General features: G+C 33.0%; 1 non-coding gene across 1 annotated transcript; it reads left to right on the plus strand.

Annotated features, from left to right (window-relative positions):
* The first annotated feature begins 393 nt into the window (after positions 1-393).
* TRNAT-UGU (transfer RNA threonine (anticodon UGU)) lies at positions 394-465 on the plus strand. Its single transcript has one exon. It is a non-coding gene; the product is annotated as a tRNA-Thr (tRNA).
* The last annotated feature ends 10,478 nt before the right edge of the window (positions 466-10,943 follow it).

Here is a 10,943-nt window from a genome sequence, read left to right on the forward strand (position 1 = left end):
AAGGTGGCGATTGTTTGTAGTAGTATGTATCTCAAATTTTTTGTACTTGATCCAATCTAACGGTCGATGATCTGATTGTACATTAAAGGGTAGATATTAATCTTTCCCATGTATAATCGTGTTCTTTGATAAGTTCATCCATTGAATCTCACCAAATGAAAGCGCGAATCTTCCACAAAGATCAAACAGTGGAGAACAAAGGCAAGTACAATGAGAAATCATCGAATGGTGAAAAGCATATCTTGAGGAAAAGTTACTAATCTTAGGGCCAAAAGGCGACATCTAATCTACCACAACTTCTGTGGTCTTCACGACACGAGTAGATGAAAGGTGCATTGCAAAATTAAGACATTTACAGAATGAAATAAAAACTAAATGCACCTGGGCCACATTGCCCCTATAGCTCAGTGGTAGAGCGTCAGTCTTGTAAACTGAAGGTCTGTAGTTCGATCCTGCATGGGGGCAAAATTGGTTTTGCATTTCATTATTCCTCTTCTTTTACATCTCCTAAAAGTAGCTTCAACGAGCACCCATAACCTGTTTCTTCAATCAGAAAAACGAAGCAACAATAAACTTCCCAACCACTAAATTTAGCAAATTAAACCTGAGACACAAGCTATTAGCAAATACGTATAGACATATATCTATTCCAACATTCTTAAGGTCAAAACCTGGATAAACTTTCTCCAAGTCCACAGATTCTGCCATAAACTAAGCAAATTTCAGAAGCAAATAAAAAGCCAGGCATCCAATGCATTTTTTCGCCTTTCTGCTCTGGGGCGAAATTGTTTCGCTTTGCAGCTTTTCCTCTTGCTTATCCTATGAAGTTTTGGTCAACCAGTTTGCCAATTTCTCTATTTATTATGCAGCATTCATATTTTCTTGCTAATGCGGAAAAACAATTTCATTAAGCAATTAAACCCCATAGCTTCTCTCTTTTTTTGCTTTTCACCTTTCCCTTGTACGTCTCTGTCGCATTCTAATTTTCCCATTAAGGCCTAAACACAACTTCATGAAGCAATTAAAACCAGTAACCTTTTTTCTGTTTTACTTTTTTTTTTATTATAAGATTACAAAGGATCCCACAAAGGATCCAAAATCGTGGGAATGAAATAAACAATCAACAAACTAACCTACAAATGTTGTGCATTAAAATTGAATAATAGTATTACAAACTAATCCACATATAGTCAGGAAAAAAAAAGTCGGAATAGTGAAACTTGAATTAAAACTTCTCATTGTTGACGCCTCAAACTTGAGGCCACAGCTCTCTTTTTTCTTTTTTTTCCCTGAAATGCGAAAATAACTCCTTTGCACCAAACAAATAAACAGAGACAGGATAACATAATCTTTTAGGGAGGCAAGGGCTTTTACAATCACTGAGTTTAGTAAATTAAACCTTGAGATGTTTGCTATTAACAAATGAATACATAATTTCAATTATTACCAGCATTCTAAATATAAATGCAGACATTCCCTAAAGCCTTTCCTTCCAAGAAATCAGCAGAAACCATATGCTACTCTTGTTGGATGTGTGCACGTAATTTTCAATTCATTCCAAAGCCAGTGATAGCATAGTCAAAACTTAACTCAGTATCATAGTCCAATGACTTAGAAGATCTTGGGATAGCTTGTTTCAAGCCGAATGTCTGTGTCTTAGCTACTTCTTCGTTGTGCTAAGAATACACTGTTGGAAAGAAGTACATTGATTACCGAAATAAGAGTGCAAAGAAATGGGATATTTGGTAACTAAGAAGGAAGCTAAAGCATAGGATACCCTACTGCCATTGAAAGCGATTTCAGTCCCTACAGGAACGTGTCCATGGTGCAAATGCGTCATTGGGTGGTCACCCTATAGGATATAATGGCCAGCCTTGGTTGCGTGCACTCGCAAGTCAAGACTTCGAGTTCAATGGATTAGTCGACACCAAAGATTAAGAAGGAAGAAGAAAATGTGGTTCACTACTCAACTTCGACTCCAAGTTCACTATTCATAGTAGCATTAGGATATAGATATATGTACCATCATTAACACATACATGAATTTAGAAGTTCCATGAATGAACAAATAAATTCCAAGAGCTACATGAATCTAGAATAAATGAACGTAGAATGAATAGATTTGAATCTTTAAGTACATGTATATGCAAATACATGAATGAACCTTAGCGAAATATGAAAAGGCATCTCTCTAAATTTGAGGCAAAATTCCAACAAATCCAACATACATCAATGACCACAATAACTGAATTGGATCAGACCGGAGAAAATTGCTCTGAACCCTTCGTCTGTTAGAAAGCCTCACACCAATCCTATTAACAACATTCCTATCACTCCCTTGGGTTTTTTCAATTAGAGCTGGATAAGCAACAGTTTTTGATTACTCAACCACTATCAGCATGCACTTCTTCATCTTTTTCTTCTTCTTCTTGAGCCTGTACAGGACGGCGTTTTGGCAAAAGATTGAGATGATGATCCTTAGGGGTGCCATCCATGAACTGTACAAGATTCACCATTCATTTCTCGCCAACAGCTTAGTTTCTGGCTTGAGACAAGTCAATCACCATGATAAGAGGAAGAGTATTATCAGTTTCTGAGGCTACTAATAATTTGTAATACGTGTAAACTTTTTTGCCTTCTTCCGTGTGATCATAAACCTGCCACAAGACGAAGTAAATGCTCTTGACTGTTTTAGCAAAAACTTCAGTGGCCTATGTATCCGATTAAGCAGATGAGAGGTGAATTCTCCCATAGACTGAGGGTATATAGATTTTGGTTCATTAACAAATATTTCTTAGTGGTTTTCCAATTGGGAATAGGAAATTATGACTATTTGGGGTTTTGTATTATTATATTTAGGGTTTGGGCACCCCTTAAAATACATTTAATGTGTTATATTTTGGAAAATATAAAATTCATTAGGAAAAGTAAATAAATACAAGGGAGAGTAGACAAGATTAAATAGGAAAAATATATAAATGCAAAAGAGGATAATAATTATTAGTATGCATATATATATATATATTTATATGATAGTTTAGGTGAAAACTAGGGTGGCATTTGGTTCGCATGTTGGAATCGGATTCGGATTCGGAATCATTCATCGGATTTGGAATGGAATCAATCATTCCAGTACATTTGTTTGGTTTAGTGTCAGGAATGTATATCATTTGTTATGAAACAATTTAAAGTGTGGATGTTCCTTTGTATTCCCAAGAGGATTAATTCATGATTTATGGCTATATTATATATAGAAGTTACAATCCATAAATCTACTCATGTAGTGGAGAAACCGTTTCATAAGTTTCTTCATATTCTTGCAATAGTGAGTGTTTAATAGGATTGATGTTCCTTTAATCTTGTAGTACCTATATATAGAGGTATATTGACACCCTTTGTAAGGACTTTTGGATTGGTTGGTATATCAGAATATCATTCTCTATTTCTCTAGTATCTCCATTCATACTATAATAGTTTATTAGTTTTATAACACGTTATCAGCACGAGTCTCTACTTTTGAGCAAAAGGTGAAAACGGAGGCTCTACCTTGAACAAAAGTGAAACACAAGATTTTGCCGAAATTCTGCTCGCATTTCTTCAAGTAAATTCTGAGGTAAATTTCTAACTCACAAACTTATTTCAATTTCTTATGACTAATATTTGAATGATCACAAAATATAAATGCCTATTGCTAAGCAATTACTAAACAAGAACATATACTCTTTGACATCTTTGAGGTAATATTTCATCTTTTAATTCTACTTATTTATCTTTAGAATTATTTGTTATAAATACTTATATTCTGATGCATTGAATTTTGAAGATGCTATTATAGAAAATCAATTATATTTGAGGATCTACTTGTCCTTTGAAATACTTAAAGAAAAATATTCGACCACCCGAAGATGGTCGTTTTTAACGAAAAGATTTGACCACCAGAAGATGGTCATTATTTCAAAGCCCGGTATAATAAATTTACTTATGGCTGCAAGTACATAATTCTGCTATGTTTAGAATTATTTCTTAGTTAAAAATAATATTCTCTACATATTTCTCAAATATGCTCCTGTAGTAGCAATATTGAGAGAAAATTTGAGAAGTATTTTGTACTTATTGCATACTAATTCTAGTCCATTCCCAGAAGTGAATGCGACTAAATTTCAATTTATTAGTTATGGTTGTTGCCATGACTATGATTTTGGTAAATATATATTTTACCATGACAAGAGAAAAAGTTACCACTTAAAGTGGGATAATAATAATAAGGACAAGAAAATAAGAATTCTGAAAATAAATGTCCCGAAGTATATTTGACGAATCAAAATTATAATATCATCTTCACATGGCCAATTTCTTTAAACACCCTGAAGGTGTATGATGATTGATTTAATTAGCTTTTTTTCCTGAAAAAGAAATGGATGTTAAATATTTGGTATCAAATGATTATGGTGATGATATTTGTTCCATAAGAATTATGGTGACAATAATATATGTCTCATTAATAAATGCTAGTATAGACACTATTTTCCAATAAAAGAGACAAACACAATTAGTGATAGTGCTTAAGTGATTGAAAACTCCGAAAGAGCCACTGCTATATTTTTCCCTGTTAGAGAAGAGTTTATCATAAATAAAACACTACTTTTTACCATGTCTCGAAAGAATCATTGAATTTGAATATCCGTCGAAATGGATATCAAATTGAGACATTAAATGAGACAATAATAGAGATCATGTTTAGAAATCAAATGAGATAAAGATTAATTATATCATAATAATCATTCGAGAGAGAAATGGTTATCGATATAGTTGTCTTCATTCTCATTTGATTTATAATTATCACTTGCAGTAAACCAGAAGTTTACTGATTCTAATGGATAGATGATTTGACAATAGTGAGAATATTTGAGAGCCGACAAGTATTTATATATTCCCCCTTTATATTATATATGACTCTAAAAGAAATTTAAAATTTATGTCGGGTATGAATCACCTTTCATGATTAAATATCGTAAAATATTGATGGGTGATCTATTGAGTGATTTATTTATTCTGATGAATTACGATTCCCGACATTAGGGGGAGGAAAAGATCAACCGAAAGGAAATCATCTGAAAAATTAGATTTCCTCGATTCTCATATAAAATAATGTGAACTAGAAGTTCAAGAAATTATTCATTTGCAGAAAATTGCAAACCAATTGTCAGATATATTATCGACTCCAGAAGAGTCATTAAATCAACTATTCCTGCAGGAAATACCTTGGTTAAAATTGATGTCCCTGAAGGACATGCATAAGTGCTACAAATAAATTTAAGGTCGGCCTACCTAAATAAGGTATAAATTGATTTCAAATATCTCCGGAGATTAAATAAATGTCATGACAAAATTCAACCTCTTGAAGAGGTCGCTCCTGAAGAGCCAACTCCTGAAGAGAATGAAATCATAAAAAATTTAATTGGACCCTAATAAAATGTAGCACTTGATATTATAGAAGTTGATGAGGATCATGAATCTAGATCGGTTGATGAATGTCGGTATAGAAATGATTGTTCAAAGTGGAAAGATATGATCCAATCTGAATTGGATTTATTGGTTAAAAGAAAAGTTTTTGGACTTGTAGTCCAAACACCTGAAGATGTAAAGCCAGTAGCCCAAGAATTTTCACAAATATTTGGATACCAATGATCCAATATGTCTATGTGTTTTTATCAAGAAAAATGGATCAAATTTTGTGATAATTGCGGTGTATGTTGATGATTTAAATCTGATTGGAACTCCTGAAGAGATTCAAAATAATGTTAAATATTTGAAGAAAGATTTTGAGATCAAGAATTTTGAAAAAACAAAATTCTACCTTGATTTACAAATTGAGCATTTGAAAAGTTAAATTTTTGTCCACCAAACTGCTTATACCCGAAAGGTATTAAAGCAGTTTTATATGGATAAGGCACATACATTAAGTACTAAAATTGTTGTCAGATCATTAGATCCTAATAAGGATCCTTTTAGACCGCAAGAGGAAGATGAAGAGACACTTGGTCCTGAAGTGCCATATCTCAGTGTAATTAAAGAATATTAGAATGCAACGATTAAAAGATCTCAAATGATGTTTGCATTAGGAGGAGAAATTAATACACAGGAATAGTGTACTCTTTTTTCTTCACTGGGGTTTTTGTCCCGATGGGTTTTTCTCTAGTAAGGTTTTAACGAGACATATTCTTTGTGTAATGGACATCCAAGGGGGAATGTTATGAAACAATTTAAAGTGTGGATGTTCCTTTGTATTCCCAAGAGGATTAATTCATGATTTATGGCTATATTATGTATAGAAGTTACAATCCATAAATCTACTCATGTAGTGGAGAAACCGTTTCATAAGTTTCTTCATATTCTTGTAATAATGGGTGTTTAATAGGATTGATGTTCCTTTATTCTTGTAGTACCTATATATAGAGGTATATTGACACCCTTTGTAAGGACTTTTGGATTGGTTGGAATATCAGAATATCATTCTCTATTTCTCTACTTCTTTCTCTAATATCTCCATTCATACTATAATAGTTTATTAGTTTTACAACATCATTACTATAGTTGATGTTTGGTTCGTTGGCTTTTGTAAATAGGATATAAGAAATTTTCACTAATTAAATATATTAGTAAATTTAGTATAACTAATTAATAACCCTTTTAATTATTATGTTTATTTTGGTATCCTTTATGGAAAAGGAAGTTGCAAAAGAAATAAAAAATTGGAAATTGGATATAGAGATTATTCTAATTTTAATACCCATATAGGGATTATTCTAATTTTAATACTTGTGAATAATTAAAACATCCAAAGACTGCCTCCTCCCTTTAGCTTTGCCTTTCACATCTCACTTCTAATTACCAGAAGAATGAAACAGGAGAGGCAGAGTTGCCCAAAATCAGAGACGCTGAAACTGAACAACACTGAGAAGTAGAGAAGTTGAGCAACTGTGCCCAAGTGAGAGCGGTCATCTTCAATGGTACTGGCAATTGACCCGGCAAAGTGAGATTACGCGTAGCCTCTATTACGGTTGCCTTTTTTGTTTGAAACATCTCTAAAATATTTCCTTAGCTAGTTTTGAAATTTTGCAAATTTAGGATGGTGATTCCAAAACCTCTCACATTGAGATATTGAGAATTTTTAGATAACTAGTAATAATTCACGTGCTTTGCACGTGAATATATTTTTTCAAAATATAGAACCTTTAATATATTAAATTTTTGTGCAAAACTTTGATTATTGGCATAGTATAAACTAAGAAACTATATAATGAACAAAATTAAGTAATTGGTAATTGCACAAAATGTTTATTGTGTATAAAGCAATTAAAAGTTTATTAGGCATTCTACAATTATAAAAACTCTGAAGATGGAAGATTATCATGTTTAAACTAAGTTGTTGATATCATATTGATTAAGAAACCATATAATAAACCAAATTAAGCAATTGCTAAGTTGTAGCAAAATTTTTATTATATAAAAAGTAATTAAAAATTTATTGAATTATGTAGATGGAAGATTATCATTTTTAAACTAAGTTGTTGTATGTTTTTCTTGAATTATGACGGTAAGAAGAGAAAATTTTTTATATTTTGTTAAACCAATGTATACAACAAAACCTAAGCAAAATGCATGCTAAAACATTAAGATTTGGATACAACAAATTTTATCAATTTTAGTAGTTGAAAACCTTTTCTGCTATATTTTTTTATAATTATTGATAGTATTTTTGAAGTTTTCTTAGTCAATATGACATAATATAGTGAATTTAATAATCAATTTAACCTTTTATTTTCTCATTAACTGTTTATAACCTTTTGTCTTCTTATTAAATGTAATTTTCTTCTAAACCAATACATATATAAAATATAGTTAGTTTTAATTATCTCGCATAAGAATATAATAATTGGAGATAATTTTAACACATACAGCAATTGAAGATGAAGAAAACGATTGGTGAATATAGTTGTAAATGGGTAGTTTTTAATTTTAATTACCAACATTTTTTAGATGTAATTTATTGAAACTTTTCATTTTTCATATTAGTGTTATGATTGAAATGCAATAACTCTAATTAAAAGACATGAGTGTAATTTAGGTATAGCGAAAACTAAAATCAAAACATGCTTACATTCTCTATTGCCAAGACTCATACTTTTTATATAGTAATGATAATGATAATGATGAATTCAAAAACCTTCTGCATTTTCTTTTTTCAAATTTCTTTTCAATAATGATATTGTGTCATGGAGTGATCAGATTACCCAGGGTTTAAGAAAAGGAAGTTGACGAAACAGTAAAAAGCAAACTCCAAGATCAGTAAATGGGGTTTAATTGTATTAATAATTCTGCAAAACTATTACAAAAATAGAGGAGATCGAATAAGGAGAGAAGGGGTGAAGAATGAAGGAAACTTGGGGAGGGCAAAATGGAAACACTCGGCACTCGGATGAGTATTAACCAATACAAACTCCAGGAAACCAAAATCTGAAGATTACAACAGCAATTTCTCCTACTTATACTGCTTCTATTCTAACTAATTTCCAAGACTTCCAACACAATCTAAACACGTGGCTAAGTGGAATGTAGATGTTGACCTGGTTACTTCACATGTTTAGTGTTGAGACTCAAGTGAAGACGTGCTTTAGCTCTCATGGCCTCTTAGCTCCCCTTTTTGTCTGGTTCCACGCCGCCTTCTCCATAGCTTCCCAATTTAGCTGATTGGGATCCCTCATTTTACTCAGCTCACTCCATGACAAATGCTCCTCTTAATCAATCCTTGTCCTCAAGGATGTCAAACAAAGTTCCAGGATTCCAAACAAAGTCTTTAGATTGATATTTGGCAATTCACAGCCAGCAAGCAGTATAAGAAAATGGCAAAGCTTTCTGATTCTTCTGAAGTTGATCTTCCATAAACTCATGCAAAAGAAATTTAACCACCAATTGTTGCACATCTGAAATAGAAGAATCAAGAAAAGGAATTGGGAGTTTACAAGTTTGGTTGTCAGCCAGGCCCTGTGCCTCAAAATTGTTTACAACCAGTAAAGTTCTATGTTGTCTATCACTCCCAAAGCCAAGTCCTGGAATTAGTTTTAGCCGAGCAACAAAAGCTGAAATTCTAGAAGTAGCACCACCCACAATAAATAATCTTCTAAAAGCAACCAGATCCAGATAATGCAACCAAAGGAATTTCTCTATTGGCATTAAAAGATCTTGCATGTCAGCATCAACACAACCAAGCAAGGTTAGAAGTCCTACTGTCACTCCTGGATTTGAAACAGATACACAGGAGAATTACTATATACACATTACAGGCCAAGCCAACCATACACTGCACACCAAAGTACCTATTTGTTGACTTAATTTCAAGAAATTAGCAAGCACTGATATAGCTTTCACTGGTTCATGTACTTGTACGATATCCTTATCTTGAAACACTATTGCTTGTAATATGCCACAAATCAATGTGCTATTATCTTTTCTAAAGTCAATCTGACTACACCATAACAAAGATTGGGAAATTTTCTCACTCAAAGGTTCACTTTCCCCAACCTCCATAATCACAAATTTACTTTTGTCACCACGTATAGCAAGAGCATAAAGTCGTGAAATGGAAATGCGGACACCATAGATAATTGTTGGATACTTCTCTACTTCTCCTTTCTGTGGACATCTTCTTTCAAGCAATTTGAAGCTGCACTCCTGTACATATTTCAATTGTCCATTGCAGAAGTTTTTAAGCAAGATAACCCTACTGGGGTCAAACACGAGAATGAATGCATTTGCATCCTTTTTCACCCCAAGTGCTGCATTTTTCACTATCCAAAATGCGGACACAGAGCAGTACTCATCTACAGTAACATTAGGATTGTAGTCCTTAATTTTTGCAACCCTTTAATCAAGCAAACAAGGTGTTCAACTATTGCTATGTAAAATATACCTTGCATCAAAAGCACACCAATTTCAAAGTCATTACAGCCTTTGTTCATTGCTATTTTAATACCGCCCCCAATATCAAATATCCAGCCATGAATTGATCTATTTTGTTGTGAAGGAACAGTATTAACAGCATCATCATGTTTTTGTTCATCATTATCCTTTTTAACAAATTTAGATGATAACATAGATTTTAGATATAAAGAACAGTTTCTGAACTGATAACCACTATAGGATAACTGATCCCATTGATTTCTACCTCTGTGACCTTTTGCTTTACCTCTCGGCCGACCAATCTGATTTCTGGGACAATAAAGTGCTGAAGCAAAGTTAAATATATCCTTGCCTGTAAAGCCTTGTGGCCAAACACTTGATTTATAGCATTTTCTTCTTGATAGTCCCTTGTTGATGTTTCATGTTGGTTCACCTCTAAAAAATACTCTGGAGTCCTTTGAGACAATTCATCAAACTTGTGGCTGACGACACTTTCATCCATTAAGTTTGTGATTATATCATTACATTCAGCCTCCATAACCTCATTTTCTTTCATAAGCTGCTCTCCTTTTGGTAAGTCAAGAGTAGAATCAAGCTCTTCAGAACCAATGGTTCCTTTTCCCTCTCTTCTACTTGAAACCCATCATTTCCAAATATTCTCCCTGTCACAGATACCTGGTTTCCATCTTCAATTTCACTAGAATTTATTTTGAGCAATTCATCAAGCACCTGCTCGTTTGGTTGATTATTAATAAATAAAACAATTCTACTTGAAGCTGATTTCTGGTCTTCCTCATCATCAATGGCTTTTACAATCTCCTTGCCACCATTCACACATCCTTACTCCACACTAACACCATCCTTACCACCACGCTTCTCCATTACGACTTCTTTGTTTATTGCTCGGAGATATGCTTCATACAAAATCTAGGGTGGATTCCTTCATCTGGATATTCCAATCAAGCCCAAAGTTAAAACCATGA

Source organism: Coffea arabica, chromosome 11e, assembly GCF_036785885.1.
Source record: "Coffea arabica cultivar ET-39 chromosome 11e, Coffea Arabica ET-39 HiFi, whole genome shotgun sequence".
Classification (NCBI taxonomy): domain Eukaryota; kingdom Viridiplantae; phylum Streptophyta; class Magnoliopsida; order Gentianales; family Rubiaceae; genus Coffea; species Coffea arabica.